Source organism: Furipterus horrens, unplaced genomic scaffold (genome assembly GCF_987537825.1).
Source record: "Furipterus horrens unplaced genomic scaffold, mFurHor1.1.pri manual_scaffold_10, whole genome shotgun sequence".
In the NCBI taxonomy this organism is placed as follows: Eukaryota; Metazoa; Chordata; class Mammalia; order Chiroptera; family Furipteridae; genus Furipterus; species Furipterus horrens.
In genome coordinates, this window is record NW_028327180.1 from 985,074 (window position 1) to 1,004,585 (window position 19,512).

The window sequence follows — 19,512 nt, forward strand, 5'->3', positions numbered from 1 at the left end:
CATGCAGTGTATGATATACTTAGCCTTGCACATACACGCCCGGGCGTGTGCACATACACTCACAATACAGAAAGCAGAAAATGCAATTGCAGGAGTTCAATTTTAATAGGAAAAGGACAGAAGGAAATTCTGAGAAGAGGCAAGTTACAAAAAGCGATTTGTCTAGATTTATGCCCTAATCATAGGACTGGCGGTTAATTATTCACGGGAACTGAAAGGTCACCGCTCACCCACTCCTAGTCCTTCACACCCACACACACAGCACACGCCACGTACAACCTATACCCATACTCACGCTTAAACACCACGCACACACGCACTCACATGCACTCACACGCACAGGCAGGCTCTTTGGTTCTAACGCTGTTGGGATGTCTACTATCACTTTCTTCATCCCATTTTCTCCCAAAGCGCTGACACCTACAGCTCAGGAGAATGTGCGTGACACGGGGATGGCTCTCTCTGTGTGCCCCTCGCTCCGGCCCAAAGTGGAAATCACCATCTTCATCCCCTTTTCTCCGGTTCTTCAGCGCAGTAACGGCTGGTCGTAACCATCAGTTTCCCCGGAATCAAGACTATTCGGAGCATCACAGAAGCGCTCTGTCCTCTCTGTGCTCCCGCCGGCCCGGCGATGCGACAGTCAGACGCTCTTCTTGTTCCTTCTGACGACATGGGTCCTCACTGGTCTTCCCTGGGCCCTCGGACAGGCCTACGTGCAGCCTGAGACTCTTGGAAACACGACTTCCCTTCCCGCTGTCCCTTTAATTCTGCACATTAGGAGCCTAACTTTTCCACCCGCAGGCTCACACAGGGGTGGGGAGGCTGTAATTCTCAGCCCTGTGGGTGCCGCGCTTCCGCACCGCTGCTCCGCCTCCGAGTGCCAGAGGTGCGGACGGGGCGGCACCTCGCCTCGGTGTGCCCGACACACAGGCTACGTGTGCATGCGCACATGTGCACATGTGTGCCAGATGCACGGAATGTGTGTGTGTGCAAGAGCACTGTGCATGTGTGTGCCAGACGCACAGACTGCGTGCGCACTTGCATGCATGTACATGTCAGACACACAGACTGTGCACGTGTGCGTGTGTGCAAGTGCACATGTGGCTGAGGCGCCAACTGTGTGCGTGTGCACGTGTGTGCACGCATGTGTGTGTGAGCTTGCACGTGTGCAGAGTGCCGTGACACGGCCAGAGACACTGGCTAAGGAACCGCCTGAACGTGGGGGCCGTGTAACCGGAGGCAGAAGCCGAGGAGCTCCCACTGCGGCCGCCACGGCGCCCGTGCAGCGCGGGGCCGGGACAGGACGGCGGAGCTGGAGTTCCGTGCCGTTCATCACGCTGCCTGGCCTTCCACAGACGTCAGCGTGGCGTCAGGGAGACGTTACTGTGCCTTGAGTGCTCCACGGCATTGAAAAGGGACTGAGAACAGGGCTTAGAGTCGGGCGCGCCGTGCCAGCCGCCCCCCCCGGCGTGTGAACAAAGAGCGCGTCTATGATGCCAACGCCGTACCTGGGAAGTGCTTTCACGCACCACGTCTGCTGCGAAGATGTCCCTAAACTGAATCCCAGCACTTGCTAGACACATTGCTTGAAAAAGGCGAGATAACCGCTAACACAGCACCTCATGCGAGAGCACCTGACGGTCTGGAGAGAGACGACACCGAGATGCTCCGGCGATGGACGCAGATAAAAGAAATGAAGGGGAAACAGAGGTAAAGCTGCTGCCGCTTTCTGTGTGTTCTTTCCCCCGGCAGTGGGGAGACGGAGAACAGTGAGACCCTCTCCCTAAAATATCTACCTCTGACGTTAGCTCAAGCCTCCAAAATCTGGAGGAGGAAACGGTTAGCTTCACAGTCAGAAACAGTCAGAAACACTAGATTAGTGCTTTTTCATCATTTGTTACATTTGCACTCACTGTGCTTGTGCGGCACACACACCTGGGAGGGGCACACATATCTGGGAGGCGCGCACACACCTGGGAGGCGCGCACACGTCTGGGAGGGGCACACACACCTGGGAGGGGCACACATGTCTGGGAGGCGTGCACATGTCTGGGAGGTGTGCACACACCTGGGAGGCGCACACAAACCTGGGAGGCGCGCACAAACCTGGGAGGCGCGCACACACCTGGGAGGCGCACACACACCTGGAAGGCGCGCACACACCTGGGAGGGCACACACGTCTGGGAGGGGCACACATATCTGTGACGGGCTCTGGCGGCCTTTGGTAACAGGTGCCTCGGAGCTAACAGCTGTCCCGGGGAAGCAGGCAGGTCAGAGACATTGGCCATGTCTGAGCTCCTCCAACTTCCTTCATAGTTCAGCACCTTTGATGCTCACCAATGCTCAATTTTAATTTTTCTACCAGTCTTAGGCAAAGAGCAGTCTGAAATCCCCCATCAGGGGTGACGAGTGAGCCCACACGTCCTGGCGGTGGGCAGTACACGGGAGGCGGGGTCAGTATCTGAGGAGCCGGGTGGGGGGCAAAATGGTCAGCTCTGCTCCTGGGAGCGCCTTCCTGACTGAGTCTCATTGGCACCATCGGAAGGGCCCAGGGCTGGGTGGCAAACGCTACTCTCCTTAAAATGCGATTTTGGCACGGTTATTTTGTCACCTCGAGGCTCACTTTCTTCAGAATGGAAATAATATTCATAACCTGCCAACCTGTGCCACGGTGACCTGTCCGGTCACTGTCAGTCAGCGCCCTTCCCTCCCCGCCCTCCACGGTTCTGGCGAACGGACTTAGAGGTGACCCGAAGCGACAGAGCCGTGTAACGTGGATGTCGTCAGTGTCCTAAAAGAGCCCTTTTGTGATAAGACCGTCCTCTCAGGGACATGGTAGCTCTGGTGTACAGAAAAGTGTTTCGTTTCTAACTTGGTTATTCATAACTAACACGCGACCTTCCCCCAAAGGTGGCCGAGGGAGTCGGCCCTGTTTACTCACAGCACCGCCGAGTTCCTCATCTTGGGGAAAATGTTTACATTTCTGCCAGTTGATTCTGATTGCAGAATATGCTAATCACTATAATTGTCACTGTCCAGACGTGTTAGGGTAAAACAGCCTGAGGAAAGCACTTTAAACTCTATACAGACACGTTTTTCACGGAAAGAAGAAATTACAAGAATTGTTGTGAGTATGTCAATTTGCAGACATAAAAATGCAGAGAATTAATAATTACCACCCCTGCAAGTTTGCTGCAGACTCTGGCTCTTTTTCCCCATGTGACCGTCCTTGGGGGTGGAGGGGAGGCCACGTGTCTGCCACTCAGAGAGCCGTGTGACTTCACCGCTCGCCGGGAGGAAACCTTGCCTGAGCCGACGGGAGGACTAACGGGTTCTTCTGTCCGGGAATTCTGCACCTTTCGCACCCAAAACGCGCTTCCAGGGGGCGCCCTTTCACGTCGCCTCTGTCAGGGATGGAGGTGCATCTGAAGAAGTTTTCTGTAGATTTTACAAAACCATTCTTCAGGCCATTATTTAAATTTCTTAATATCACTTATAATGAAAGCCATGGCATCAGTTATCCTTAGTACTGGGCATTTTATTTCTCCTCCTAGAAAACAGACTTGCACCTTGAAGACTAAGCGCCAATGAGGCACTGTGTTTCCATTTTAAGTTTGTGGACAGAAGGTGGAAAACTAGGATTTTCTATGACTTCGGTGGTTATATAGAAGCTGTGTCCGTCCCTGTTCCTTGCTTATGCCTGTTCCCTTGCCCGCTGCCAGGGCTGCACCCTGTACAGGTGTGTGAGCGTGTATGTATGTGCACACGCACCCATTCGTGTGTGCATGTATGTGCATGAGTGCCCATTTGTGTCATGTGTGTGCATGGTGCCTTGCGTGCATGTACATTTGTGTGTGCGTGGTAAATCATCTCAAATATGTATTGAGGAACCCAAACTGCAGATTAAAATATAATAGATTTCTATTTCATCAACAGTCCCTGTTGATATTTTGGTTCCATTCTGAAAGACAGAAGGAAGGCTGCTGAGTGTAGCTCTGTCGTCAGACGGATGGCTGACACGTGGGGTTGGGACTTCACAACAGACACTGAGGAGGATGAGTGTCGCTGTAGAGACAGTGGCTGAGGCAGCAGCAGCCCGGGCCCTGCCTGTCCCCGTGGCTGCTCTGGACATGGGGTTTGCTGGTGGCACACGCCACTCTCTTGTGGGGACTTGGAAGCACTGCCATCCAGAGCCATGTGATGTCCCACCTGAGCCCGGGGACATCTCGTGAGGAAAGAAACAGCCTCACTGAAAAGCTCTAAGTCTCTCGTTTTTCTCTACAATCGACTCAACTAGGAACAAGGACTCTCACCCTCGGTGGGCAGTGTTTGATCTAAAATCTGCCGCTTTGAAGAAATGATTTCTAGAAAATGTAAGGCCAGGACAAAGCTGCTACTGTAACTTAATACGTGTAGAAATAATTGTGAAGACGTTATTTCTCCAAAACCGCGGTGGAGGGGGGGGCTTCTGAATGCTGACAACACTCTGTCTCTCACCCAGGTAGCAGCTACGTGGTGGTAAAATTACACGCTGCAAAACACGTGGCAGCGCCCATGCTCCTCATCAAGAAATAGGATAAAGCCCTTTTGTCTTTGAAAATTAACAGGAAACACTTCCTTTTTTACAGTGGCCACTCTATATGCTTCCTTCAGGTGACAGCTCTTTGTGTCCAGCTTCAAAGACACCTGCGTGTGCCTTTTACCAGAGCAGCTGCCGCCGAGGGCCCGCGTGTCTTAGAAACGTTCTCCTATAATTACTGTTCTGTTCTTCTGCGATTTCACAGAGGCACTGAAATTGGATCGGTCCCTTACAAACACTCATTAGAGGGTCCGCTTCTCTGGCCACAGCTTCACGGGAGCAGACAACCGGCAGAGGTCACACGTTCGGATGCTGAGGCCATTGTTCACGTCCTTTTGAGACAATGGAACCCGTCTCTTCTTCCCTGGTTTTAATTCCCTTCCTCTTGGCTCGCCCAGGGCATGAGTAGGTGAGGGCTCCCGGGGCCAGGCCGGAGGGACAAGGCGGCCTCATTAATGGAACTGCGCTTCCTGCCCGCTAACGAGCGGGGTGCGGCGCTGCCTGATTGGAGAAAAGTCACTTCTGAAAGTGTTGGGAAGTCTTTGTAACAGGTTATTAACATAAAGTTTAAATTTTAATTGGCTTTCTGGCAAGTGAGCTTTCCTGCTCCTGGCAGGGACATGACACGCAGGAGCGACAGAACCCACTAGTCGGAAGATTCTAAATGTCAGGAGGGAAGAGGAAGGGGTGCAGTGTTCAGCCCAGGCGCAGTGCGGAGCACTGTCCCGGGAGATCTGTTTCAAGGTCCTGACGCTTCGCAGGTGTGACTGGTATTGTCACCAGCATCATCTCGCCCTGACATCCCGTCCCCTCCGGCCCCTTTAGGGGCCTCACCTCCCATTACCCTCTCACACTGACTGACCCCGTTTCCCCGGGACCGTCTCCGCTGCCTACCTCTGCGTCCAAGGAGACCTACAAAGAACGCTTGGCCTTGGTCTCGTTACATTTACCCACGTCCTCCGCGGTGCAGAAGACTCCCCGGCCCGCCGGGGCTCCCTCCTGTGGGGACGGCAGGAAGCGCGGGCCTTCCCACGCCAGTCCCCGACCTCAGCTCCCTGACACCCACGGAAGCCCTTGTCGCTCAGAGCCTGCGTTCCTCGAGTCTTGAGCCAGAAGACATGGAGACTTGGGGACTTGCCTGCCCCGGGGCGTGCAGAAGTCTTGGCCTCTCGCACCTCCCGTCGGTGCCACTGGCAGGAAGGATGTCAGATGCTGTCCCAGCAGGAGCGCAGCATCTCGGAGGGAACACCAGGCTTCGTCACCTGGGCATGCCCACGCAGGGCACGCAACAGAGGCTGCCTGTACACAACGCAGGACATCGTGACTGTTACCAAAACGTCCTTAATTTGTCCCCCTCCGTGGCTGCCAACGGACACCTGGCTCTCACGATGGGTCAGCGGGGCCAGGGGCCTCTTCGTTAAACTCCTACGCGGTGGCTTTTTGCTACATTAGCAACAGACGAGGAGACTCAAGATTCTGTCTTCATTTCTTAACGTCATTCAATGAATTTTCTCTAACCATTGTTTCTCTTATGAAACTAATGATAATAATTAAGCTCTGTCTGTATTATGTAACACACCTGATACTAAAATACACACACGGTTATCTTCTATGAATAAAAACGTACAAATGCCACAGAGCGGTTCACACATGGAAGAACTTGTCATGTGACTGTGCCCCCATATTTTTTCCTCATGATGATAAGTAAGAGGTAATCTTGCCGACACAGAATTGTATCAAAACGCCTATGAAAACAGCCCAGTTTTCAAACCAGTGAGACATACTTTTCTAATTTACTTTACTTTGCAGAAAAGCACTGCTTCTTCATATTTTATATAATTAATGGGGTGTAAAGAAAGTAGTAAAATATCCTGACACATGAAACACAAACTGCTCACTTTATTTACAAGCCAAACATGTTTCTCTGCTTAGTTTCCGAGCACATGTAAATTACTGCCCGGCCCATGGCTCCGTGTTCAGCTCTGGTTTCAATCCAGCCACGTATAATGACGATGATTTAGAATTTTATTTTCTTTATAGCGCATGTATTTATGATGCTGGCTACCTTTTTTCTTCGGAAGCGATCCAAGGTATAAACTGCACCTGGGAAGACACAGACTCTTCTTCTTTTCTCTGCACCCCGCGCTCAGAACGAACCTCACCCTAACGGGCACTCCGCACCCAATTCCTGAGCGAGGGCACATGGGACACTGCCGTCCATCTGCTTCTCCTCCATGCCAAGTGCCCCTCTGGGGACAGGCATAGAGCCATCAAAAAAATACAGGGCATCCTTCAGCCATGGGCCCTGCCTCCTTAAAGAGACAGGCCACCAAACAGATTCCAGAGAGACTCTCACACACTGCACCCCGGGAGTTTGGCACAGCAATAGAAATTAAACCAGCATCAAGGGGCGGACAGGGAGATACATGGATTGGATTGGACTGTGAGTCACCAGGAGATACATATATACACATGGAGCATTTCACTGCGATCGTCTTTCCCTGGAGGAATTTAGTAACTGCCACTTCACAGGACACACACCTCTGCCATCAAAGTCGTCCTGATTCATTATGCTCCGTGAGAGAAAACACCTATTTCTTATGAACTGTCACAGTGAATTAGTGCTGCAATATTATTAAACTGGCTGATTCATAAAATGATTGATCAAAAAGCCTGTTCATTAACTGAAGGCGCTACAAAAATATACAATTTATCAAGCTCCGTGCTAAATGCCAGGGATGCAAAAGCACATAGCATATCCTCTCTTTCCTAAAGGAGCTTACTAATATTTTTCTTGAATAAATAAAGCTCTTCAATGTTTTCTCAGAACCGAAAAGTCAATAGGGTGACGTCCGTGTGGCTGAGAAAGTAAAACCTCCCCACAGCAAAGCACAGCAACCAGCTTTCACTCCCACTGAAGACTATTTTCCCCGCAGAGGACAGCTACAGAATTAAGGTATGATGAAGAATTAATTACCTGGTGCAGTTAGAGCGATAACCACCGAAAATAAAAGCCAGAACCAGATGACTTCCCTGGCAAATTTTACCAAACATTGAGAAAAGAATTATCACCAGTTCATAAACTCTTCCAAAAAGTGGAAAAAGAAGAAACACGTCTAAACTCATTTCGCAGAGCCAATCTCACCTGATACCAAGACAGAAGGGAGCTGACGGCCAGAAGCCACCATGAACGCAGACACCAGGACCCTCCGCCAAGTCCCAGCAAAGCAAAGTCAGCAGCTCGTTACGATGATCACATACCACGATCAGGGGCTTCATTCCTGGGATTCAAGGACGGGTCCACGTATGGAAATCAATGCATGTCACACACCACATTCACAGAAAGACAAAAGTCACATGTACGTCTCAACTGATGCAGGAAAAACATTGGCAAAATACAACATCCTTTCGTGATAAAGAATGTCACCAGATTACATCTAGAAAGAATGTATTGCAACGTAAGAAAGGCTAACTAGGGCCAGCCCATAATACTCGACAGTAAAGACTGAGAGCTTCTCCTCGAAGATCAGGAACAAGGATGCCCACTTCTATTTAGCATAGTACTAGAAGTCCTGGTCCTGGCAATTAGGCAAGACAAAGAAATTAAAAGCATCAGGACCAGAGAAGAAGAAGTAAAATTATCTGTGCTTGTAGATGGCACAATGTTATAGACAGAAAACCCTAAAGACTCTGCCAAAAAGTCATTAGACGAATAAATGCGTTCTGTGCAGCTTCAAGGCACCAAATCAGCATGCAAAAGTCAGGTGTGTTTTATACACTTACAATAGACTATCTAAAAAAGAAATTAAACAATCCCACTTACAACAGCATCAAAAATAATAAAATACTTAGAAATCTAATTAAGAGGCAAAAAGCCTATACACTGAACACGTAAGACATTAAGGGAAGACGCTGAAGAAGACACGAAGAGCAGAAAATATCCTGTTCATGGATCGGAAGAGTCAGTATTGTTAGTATCCCTATTCTACGAAAAGTAGTCTACAAATTCAATGCTATCCCTATAGAAATTCCAATGACAATTTTCACAAAAATACAAAAAAAAAAAAAAAAAATCCTAAAATTCATGTGGAGCCTCAAAACCCCCCAAATACCCAATCACTCTTGAGAAAGAAGATGAGCGTAGAGGTGTTACACGGCCTGATTCCAAAAATACCACAAAAGGTGCCGCATCAGAATCCATACGTTACGTTGGTGGCATAGAAACAGAGACATGCGCCAGGGAAGCAGGGCGGAGAGCCCTGGAATGGGTCAGGCGTTTATGGTCAACTGATCGCCAGCAGAAATGCGAAGAAAACAAAATGGGGAAAACAGTCTCTTCTGTAAACAGTGTTGAAATTAAACGCTTCTCTCACCCCACATACAAAAGGGAACTCAAAATAGATTGATAAAACACAAGGCCTGTAACTGTAGAACTACTAGAAAAAATTAAGACAAAAGTTTCTTGACACTGGCCTTGACAATGATTTGTTTGGTCATAAAATCCAAAGCATAGGCAACGGAAGCAGAAAGACAAGTGGGAAACTCCCAACAAACATACAAACCTTGAACAACGCAATAGCAAGAAAAAAAGTCCAATCCCAAAGTGGGCACAGCTCCTGAACAGACCCGCTTCAAAAAAGACACACAGATGGCCAACAGGTATGTAAGGATTTTTCTTGTTGTTTGCATCAACAAAGAGAAGTAACTGTGAGGTGTTAGATCTTTATTAGCTTGTGGTAATCATTTCATGTATATGTATATAAAACCATTACTTTGCATGCCTTAAATAATTATTTGTCAATTATATATACCTCAAAAAATTAAGGAATGGCCATCAACTCTAACCAAGTCTAAACTGCTTTAAAAAAAAAAAAAAAAGAAACAATACTTATTAGGGAAAAACAAAACAAAAAAACTACAGACTCTAAAGCTCTGATTACTTACAATCGAATCCAAACCCAAATAACTGAAATATGAAAATCCTCCAAAACAAAGTTCATTCGCAACACAAAAGAAGATTAACAGATTTCAGCCCTGAAAGGACTCAGTACTTGGAGTTTCAGGAGAGAGTTTTAAGGCGATTCTTTAAAATGCTTTCATACATACAAAACGAGAGGTTTGCAATAAGTGAAATAATAAATCTCAGCAGAGAAATTGAATGCTAAGGAAGAAGTGGTGCTTGTGGATCTGAGGATTCTTTGTCTTACATACTCAAACCAGTGAGCAGCCCTAATAGCCCAACGGAAGTAACAGAGGGAAGAGCAAGTGAAGTTAAGGACAGCTAAATAAAATGGATAGACTGAAGAACAGAAAGGAAAAATAGAAAAATAGATTGAACAGCGATTTGGGGGACTATTAGGTAATATTAAAGTAACATATCAAGGACTTAGAATCCCAATGTGAAAGGAGAGAAAAAAATATAGCCAAAACTATTTCAAAAAAATAATCAACATTTAAAAAAATTGATGGGAGACCTACATTTAGAGTTTCAAGATGCAAAGTAAAACCACAACAAGATTTTACTACAGTCTCCCTAGGACGGCGAAAGGTGAGAAGGCCAAGGGTACGGGGTGCTGACCGATTTAGGGACCAGAGGGAACGCATGCACTGCCCGTGGGACACAAACTGATATAATCCGTCTCTGTAACAGCATGGCGATGTTTTATAAGCTTAAACATGCACATATCGTGGGGCAGCCTCATTCTGCAGAACTGACCCAAGGTAAGTAAAAACGTGTTTTCAAAGAAACACGTAGGAACAAGAAAAGTTTATTGCAGTGTTGTTTTTAATAGAATTTGATAGAACTCCGACGTCCCTCAGCAGATGAATTAAAAAGTGTGACGTCTGTATTATGCTATTGTGCTTCGCGATTGAACAGAGTAGAATATTGATGAAAATAACATGAATAATGATAAAGAATATATGGTAAGTGAAGCACGAAAACCTGCAGACTGCGTGCCGTGACACGTATGACGCAGGGAAGAGGGGGAAGGTGACGGAGCAGAGCCCTGGCTGCCCACTGGGGGGCTGCGGACAGAGCTCAAGTGGGAAAAGTGCATGAGAACATTTTGAAGCTGATGGAGATGCTCTGTATTTTGATTGTGGAGGTGACTACATTGCTGCCACAGTGCCCAAATGGATCAAACTGGATATTTAAACAGGAGACCTTTATTTTGTGTAGACTGTACATCAGTAGAGCGTAGGGGCCGACCACCAGCTGCTGCGGCCCAGAGGGGGCCCAGAGGAGAGGTGGGAGACAGGCGCTTCTGCAGCCGGGTCCCTCCTGCCCTGGCCCATCACAGGCGATCAGGACCTGTCAGCCGAGCGATGAAAGGTGCCGGGGTCGCCCGCTGCCGGTCTGTAGGAAGTGCAGACGGGTTCGCTGTTTGTGCGTAAACTCTGCTGAACTGTTGAAGCCTGAACACATTTGAGATCTGATGAGCTTTTCTTTCCCGCCAGGACGGTCCGTGAAGGTGGTTATGTAACTGGGCACCAGGTTCTCCGGGGCCGTCGTCCTGCCCTTTGCCCGGTGATGGTCTGGCACGTGGCTTCCTGGTTCCCAAGTGAAGGGTGTGGACCGCAGTGGCCCCCTGGGTGGGCAGGTCCTGCGCAGCCGTGCTCAGGGGCGTTCCGCTCCGGTGTCGCTTCTTCCCCCGTTCGTTTCCCCAGGACAGCGTCTTCCCCAGCCGCAGTAGATCAAAACCAGTGATTCAGAGAAAGCTCACCTCTCCGGGTCATAAAACTCAGGCTGGCAGAGGCAGTATTTCAGCCTTAGGGGCGGTCAGGACACCCGGGGGGCGCGGGGCCCCGGCCAGGGCGGGCCCTGAGGATCGAGGGCTCCAGAGCGCGCGCTTCCTCCTGTAGCTGCGCGGGGCCATCTGTAAGCACAGGGCCCCCCTCGGCCCCCACACACACCCCAGTGAAGACGGGCTCTGCCCACGCTGCGTGGGGCGGGGCCTGAAGGGAAAGTCTTCCCCGTCCTGGAGGGAATGGGTGGGAGCAGGGGCGGGGCCGCTGCTGATGCGCTGTGCGCTCGCTCCTCAGACCGCAGAGGCGCCCTGCCATCTAGCCACGAGCCACCCCCCCACACCCCGACTCCAGCGCCAGGAACAGGGGGCGGCCCTGGAACACGCGAGGTGAAACAGCCGCTCTGACACCCAGACGCTCGTGGCAGTGGGTCGCCACCATTCATCCTGCGCTAATGGCGGCCTGCGCACCACGCCGCACCGACACGGCTGACGAGCTGATGTCTCTCCCTGTCCCCTGGGGCCTCACCTCTCACCCTGCTGCCGTTGCTAAGTGCATGGTCCCGTCCTGACTGGGAAGTCTTACCCACGCGGGACGGCTTCTCACCACGGCCACAGCCAAGCCGCCCGTTTCTGCGTCCGCGGTGACATACAGCCGACTCTCCTGTGTGCAGGAGGCGCGTTCTGTAGCTCAGCTGTGAACACCGAGTCACCAGGTAGGGAGCCGTCGCTCCCGGCGGAGAGCGTGCGTCCCCACCTCTGTCTGCACCCAGTGCCCTCACACAGGCTGTGACGTGAACGCCGCCCTGGCAGAGCCTGCTGCCTGCAGGGGCGACTCAGGAAGGCGGGCACTGCCGGCCTCTGCCCACCGCCTGCCAACGCTGGGAAGGCTCCCTGTCCCCGTCAGCTGTGGGGCGCAGACACATCGTATCTGGTGGGAACCCACTCATGATAAGGACTGACCACACATGCCTCTCCTGTGAGCTCTGGATTTAGTATCTGCAGCAACAGAAAAAGCGGGCTTTTTTCTTTAATTTTGTTGAGTTTTTATCTCACCGCTTGAAGTGGCCATGAATTCAAGAATCACCTAACAGTGTGTGTGTGTGTGTGTGTGTGTGTGTGTGTGTGTGTGTGTGGTGTGTGTGTGTGGCATGAAGGCTCAGCACAGTGGTGAGCACATAACACACACGTATTTATTTAACAGGCACCACATAGCCTGCTGTAGATGGCTGTTAAAAGCCTTTTCAAAATAATCACTGGCTGAACTTCAACATGAAATGTAACTACTTATCTTCTCAACATAGAAGTTAATGTTTAGGAAGGCTCCTGCAGATGTTCTCATTTAAAACCTTGGCGGAAAACCGCTGAGATTTGCGATGGCAATGATGATGCCGTCTAATGTTTGTCAATATCTGCAATATAACAGGCCTTCATACACGCCAGCTTCTTTCCCACTCGCCTCAGTACGACCCCGTCCCCCCTTTCCCACCTGTCACATATGGTGGGCGTGGGGAGCAGGCTGCCCGCTGCTTCTCCCGACAGCAGGACGCGTTCTGAGCCTCTGTAGCCGTGGCGCTCCGCATCCTCGGCCCACACTCCGTGTAAACGCTTGCTAACACGCGCTGTCTTTCAACACGAGGAAGGTATTCCGAATGCTCCTTAAATTAATTTTTAATGTGCCTGTTGAACAAAATGAAGCAACTCTCAGGAGGGAGTGCAGTTTTAGCTTGCAGAGACAGAGAGCTAGGAAGAGGGCCGCTCCACACAGAGAGGAAAAAACACACAAGCCGTCCCTGCAGTTACTAGGGAAGGGAAGTCACCCGGCAAAGAGCTCCGGCTCAGTCTGCAGGGCCGCTGGCACCTGCAGGGAGGGGAGGAGGGAGGACCTGCGCACCTGCGCAGAGTCTGCGGGTGTCTGGCAAGGGAGACGCAGTGGGACCTGTGTGTAAAACTGCTGATGCCTGCGTGGGGCCTGCTGAGCACATAAAGCTCTTGGAGGCACAGAAACGGGCGTTTACACCTTCCTGAAAGCTTTTCTTCAAGAACCCCAAGAGCCTTGCAGGAAATAGGAGAACCCTGAGAAGTATGCTCCCCATGGTGCTGCGGAGAGAAATATTAATAGTCGCACCAAAATAAGTCTAGAAATACCTTTGGCTCCCATAAAACAGTGGCCTTTGTTTGTAGGGAGGAGGGCCAACAAAAGAGGTAGCCTAGGGTCACAGGTGAATCCGTACTGGAGTTGGGGAGCTGAATGGGACCTGCCGCTGAAAATCTGTCTTTATCTGAATCTGTCCCCACCTATCCTAGGGAGCAAAGCTCTTCTGTTGTGGGGAGAATGGCAACCAAGTTGTAACTTGTAAGTGCCGGACTAGCTGTAGAAACATTGTAGCTGAGCAGATGGGGGAAACAGACAAATATGGGGGAGGGAGGAGAGAGAGAGAGACGGGGGGGGGGGGGGGAGAGAGAGAGAGAGGAGAGGAGGCAGGAAGGAAAGCATTCCACTCGGAAAAGGGTCAGGTGCGTCTTGCAGGCCCAGGATTACTCCTGGAACACGAACAGGGGCCCTTACGAAGGCCAAACTCTAGTATCAAGCTCCACGGTGCCTCCTCAGGGGTGAGGCTTAATCAGAACATCAGAACTGACCCCCCTCCCGCATACCGGCCATCATGCTAACAAATAGCAAGTAAGAATGAAATCAGAATACCTCCGGTGGGAACCACAGAGGGAAAAGCTGGAGTTCAAGGAGAAGGCTGAAGCCACGGGAGCGCCGCGGCCACGCCCAGCCCAGCCTGACCTTGGGGGGCTGGGACACCCCGGGCTAAGCAGAGGACTCACGCACTCATCTCTACGCACAAAACTTAGGCTTTTCTCGGTTTCTTTCTGTTCTGTACAATCTGTCTAGCTTTCAACGGAAATTGAGAAGACATACAAAAGGGAAAAAATAAGTCAGGAAAAGAAAAGAATAATCAGCCTCAGGCTCAGATGTGCCGCAGGTGTTAGAACCAGCAGCAAATAATGTAAACTAAGTACAATAAGTGTGTAAAGGGTACAATGGCCAATGCAGACAACACGCAAGGTCAGACAGGCAAGGGCAGCAGAGAGCTGGGAAGTGTTAGAAAACGCCAAACACAAATGTTAGAGGGGAAAGGCGCACTCATTAAGGATGCCTTTGATGAGCTGGTTAGCAGGTTTGGGACACCCAAGGAAGGAATCGCTAAGTTCGGACATGCATTACTACTGATCACTCAAACCGAGGTGCAAAGAGAAAAAATGGGGGGAAATAGGCACAAAAACACCCAACAGCTGTGTGACCGTAGCAAGAGGTGTAATGTACACAGAACTGAAACCTCAGACAAAGGAAAGGCAAAAACGGGGAGAATATATTTGAAGAAATGGTGGCTGATAGTTTTCAGAGACAGACACCAGTGGACAGAACCATGAGTCTCGGAGAACATGAAGCAAGATAAGCACAAGAAACAGAACAAGACAAAACCCTGACCTTGTGCATACCATCCCGACGGATGCAAACACAAGGCCGAGAGAACATGTCAAAAGCCAGCGAATAAGGGACAAGAAGGACTGCAGAAGCTTCCATATCAGAAACGATGGACGCATTAATGCACTGAAAGAAAAACAATTAAACATTGTCAGCTGAGAATTCTATACCCAGTGGAAATAGTCATCAAAATGGGGCTTCTGAAGACCTGCTCTACAAGAAATGTTAAAAGAGTTTCTTCAGGTAGAGAGAACACAGTGTGGTCAGAAAGACAGACCTGCTCAATGAAATGAGAAGTGTCAGATATGGAATAAGGTCAGCATATCTTTCTATTTTTCATCCCTCTGAAGGATAACAGAGAACAGGGAAATATCTGAATTCCATGGCACAGATCATGAAACGGAGGGATTGAAAACACACCGTTTTAGGCTTTATATACTGCACAGGAAATACTGTCATATCATTTGACAGAAAACTCAGGTTATTTTAAAAATGTACATCATAAGCTGCGGGGAAACCTCAGGACATTATGAAAAGCAGATACACAGAGTAATTGATCGATGAAGGAACAGTGTCGACGAAGCAGAAGTAGCATAAACTTAGCTAAACAGTGAGAATTAACTAGTAGTGAAATCAAGACTTAGGGAGTCTTATATACTTTTAAGTTTTTTAAATCTTTTTACATAAAATTTTTGATGTTAATGTAGCTAATCAACACTCACATTATAATGTTAATATTGGAATACTTTTGAACTCGCTAAAATGTGTTGATTATGACTAAACGCGGAGGCGCTCCCTGTCCTGAGAAGCGATGCTCTCTTGATTAACGTTCTGACGGATTATTTTCTCTTTTCTTTCCGTAGTTTTCACAGCCTCCCCTGCAGACTATTAGATGGTGAGTCAGTGCACAAAGAGCTTCCGTCAGACAGACGCTTCGGGTCCCAATTCCATCGTGGCCAGGAAGCATAACTGCAGACCTCTATGAGTGTCTTTGATCTTTTTCCCCATTTACACGTGGAAATGGTGATGATGTCACAATGGTGACAATGACAATGGTGATGATGACATCTGTCCCACGGGGCTGGGAGGTCGGATGCCAATGTCCGCCAATCGCTTGGAAGAAGGTGAGGCGTACAGTGTTGCAGAAACAAGGGTCAGTCTCGCCTTTAGGAGCGTTATTCCGTAATGGCAGCGGACTAAAGCCTGTCCCTGGGCCCCTGTGTTGAGCCCAAACCCCTCCTGTGACTGTCTGTGGAGGAAGGACCTACGGGGAGACGATCAAGGCAGAGTGAGGTCCTACGCGGTCTCTGCTCTGATGGGATCAGTGTCCTAAGAAGAGACACGTGGGTGCTCGCTTTCTCTCTCTCCTCATTCGCCCACCACGGGAAGCCTTGAGAGGACGGGGGAGAGGACGGCCTCCCCCGGCACCGATCCCTCTGGGACCTTCACCTTGGACTTCCCAGCCTCCAGAACCGTGGGAGCATACATTCCCGTTGTTTAAGCCACACTTAAGCCTGCGGCATTTTGTATGGGGTCCACGCCGGCCAGGGCACTGACCACAGGAATCTGTCCCTCAAGACCGCTTCTTGGCGTTCCCACACTGTTTAGGTTACATCTTAGCTTGGATACCATTAGAAAAAGTAACCTCAATATGCGAATTCAGTGGCACAAAAAATTAAAGGGAGGAATTGAAAATATACGGTTTTAAGTAAGCTAACCAGGCAACCCAGGGTCCTATGGTATCAGTAATAATATTGGTTGTCAAATGGCTACCTATTATAATCACATGCTGTCCTGCCACTTCTGCAGTGGTCATGCTAAACTGATGTCCTTACATGCAGGCATGAAGAGCGATTCAATCACATGTATTAATTTATATTCTCAATTTCTAAAGATTTGTAGCAACGTATGTATCAGTAAAATTTTCAAATTAATATACTATTTTTCTTTTAAATGCAATATTATTATTTTAAGCATTTAAAAAATTTTCTTGGCTGAGCTTTTATGCAAGCTTAGCAGGATAAAGCTAATCAGGAATAGAAATGCCAACACATTTATAAGCTGGGACAGGTTGCTTGCTTTGCCGGGAACATAAATAGGTGGTAGTTTGTCACAGTTTAAATTCATTTCAATCATATGAACCTTGAGATTGGTTCAACATTAATTTTGAAGTTTAACTAATAATCAGAAAATATATAAATATTTTTAGTAATAAATGACCTCTGGATAGTCATAAATAAAAGTGACTAAAAACATTAAAATTAGGCAGTAAATTCAACTCTGATTCAAAATTAGGGTTCTTCACCTCGTTCAACATGCTCTTCCCATTTTTGTATGAAACATGGTGTGTTTGTTAATAGATACCCCTTTTTTAATATTCAAAATATCATACATTCAAAAATATTTCTAAATTCAAGGAGGTTTTGGTTGGGACTTGTCCTGGGGTTATGAATGTGGAGACTGGAAATAAGGAAGACAAATGAGCGTTAGTCACCCAAAGAGTCTGAAATTATAATGGTAACTGTGTTCTGCAAACCTAAAGAGCTGACTTTTTTTCTTGGCTATTCTCTGAGTGAAAGTAATGAAGTATTTGTTTAGCAATATATTTCTTTATATGAGATTAGAGATAAAATTAGTAGTATATTAATAAGCACAATATTAAATCTAAGTTGTATGTTATTATTTTTGTGGTGCATCCTGAAATAAACATATCATCCTACACAAAAGTAATTTCCTTTTTAATAAAGTCTGGACTTTGGGCCTTGGATTTGATGTATGTTGTCCTCCAAAGCATTTCTGGTGTAACCCACACAGAATGTTAACCAAACTTAATTTGCTGGACATTGTGGGGATTTAATTGCTTGAGGGTCCGCGTTATCCAGGCAACACTGGAGAAGCGAGGGTTAGACAAGCTATATCCACTTGCTCATTTTATCGACGTGTATTTATTGAGGATTTTACACGAAATCTGCTCTTCTTGGGGATCAGGACTGGGTAGTGAACAAAACAGTGTTCTACCCTCATGGAAAACGCCTCCCATAACTAAATGCCGACAAGGTTTAAATGTACAGGTCTTGCTGGGGCTTTATTATGTGCTATGGTGGCAGAATAGATTTATAGGGAAAATCATAGAAATTAATGTCCACTGGCACATCGGCTTTTACTTGTGATGTTTCCATTTTTCGCTTTCTTTTTTCTTCCTTTTACTCGACTGCTTATTCGTCATTTCTTTATCAATTCCTGCTCCCCTACATGTTCCAGTGGCTTGGTTTTGCCACAGCGATGAGGGGATGGGATCACAGAAGACAGACAGGCTGGGACCTGGGTGCGGGCGAGGGACAGCCGGGGAGGGACCGTCAGCCCGGGCCGTCCTGGTGCGGGTCCATGTCTGAGAACTGACTTGATATTTGAATGTTTTAAGAGGAAGGTCGGAATTTATAACGAGAAGGTGCTAATACGATGAAAAAGGGTAGAGAAAATATAAAGGCGTGATGATGATGAAAGCTTTCACTAATAAAATAGTTCCATAAAAAGCCTCACGCAGGGAAGCCAAGCGTTCCCAGTCATAGGTACGGAACATAAAAATATAAAAATGAACACCATAGTGGCAATTTAATAAATATAGTGATTTTAGAGGAAAATACATTCCTTTCATATTATTTCCTTGGTAACAGAATTAAACACAACATTAAAGGCTAAATTTAACATTTTCTTGTAAGGGGCATAAATGCAATTATTTTCCTAAAATTACTATTGATTACATAAGACCTCTTTTATAAAAGATTATTTCAAATATGTCATGCTCATTATTCAAGGCCAATTACTGTAATCTGAATTGAAATGAACATTCCTATGATGGCATATATAGAATGATACATGATGTATCATTAAAATCTCAAATTTTACATTCAAGGAATATTAATATAAGTTTTAAAAGAATATTTCAAATATATTAATTAATTCAAATCTTGTTTCCTCAAATTTTCAAGCCATTTTTTTTCCCATGGTCATTTAAACTTCTTTGTGGGAAATCTGACAGATTGCTAATTGATTATTGAAAAATCCATCCTCTCCTTTTTCATTAGTGACAAGAAGTATTGATAGAGGCAAAAATATATTCAGCTATTAAAAAAATCCCCTTGATTTCTTGGCCTCCGTCTGCAAACTCTCAGTGGACGCCCGCCGCAAAGTCGCCCGCGGTGCGAGGTCGGGAGGCCGGCCCCGTCCCTCCCCGCCTCGCATTCCCCCCGCGACGGCCGGACTCGGTGGTCGGTCGGCACTCCTGTGCGGATGTCACGGAGCGGAAGGCCGCGGGAAGCCTGCCGCCGGCATCACACGGGGGGAAGCCCCCGGCGTCTGTGTGTGGCGCGGATGCACACAGCCAGCCCCGGGCCACCTGCGCGCAACGTCGGGCCGAGCTCCGAGAGGGCAACCCTGCTCAGCAGGACGCACCGCAACCTTCCAGCCCGGTCTCCCACCCGTGCCCGAGGGCCAGCAGGCCAGCAGCGTCCTGTCACGTTGTGTGGACTGACGCCCTCCCGTCCCTCCCTTACCAACTAGGTCTTGCCCGCGTCCCACGCAGGGCACGGGGCTGCCAGGCGCGAGATTTTCGGGGACGGCGAGCGGGGCCGTGGGCGTCAGTCTTTGTGGTTAGTGACCTAAGCTTGAAGTGAAAATATGCGTTAATGAA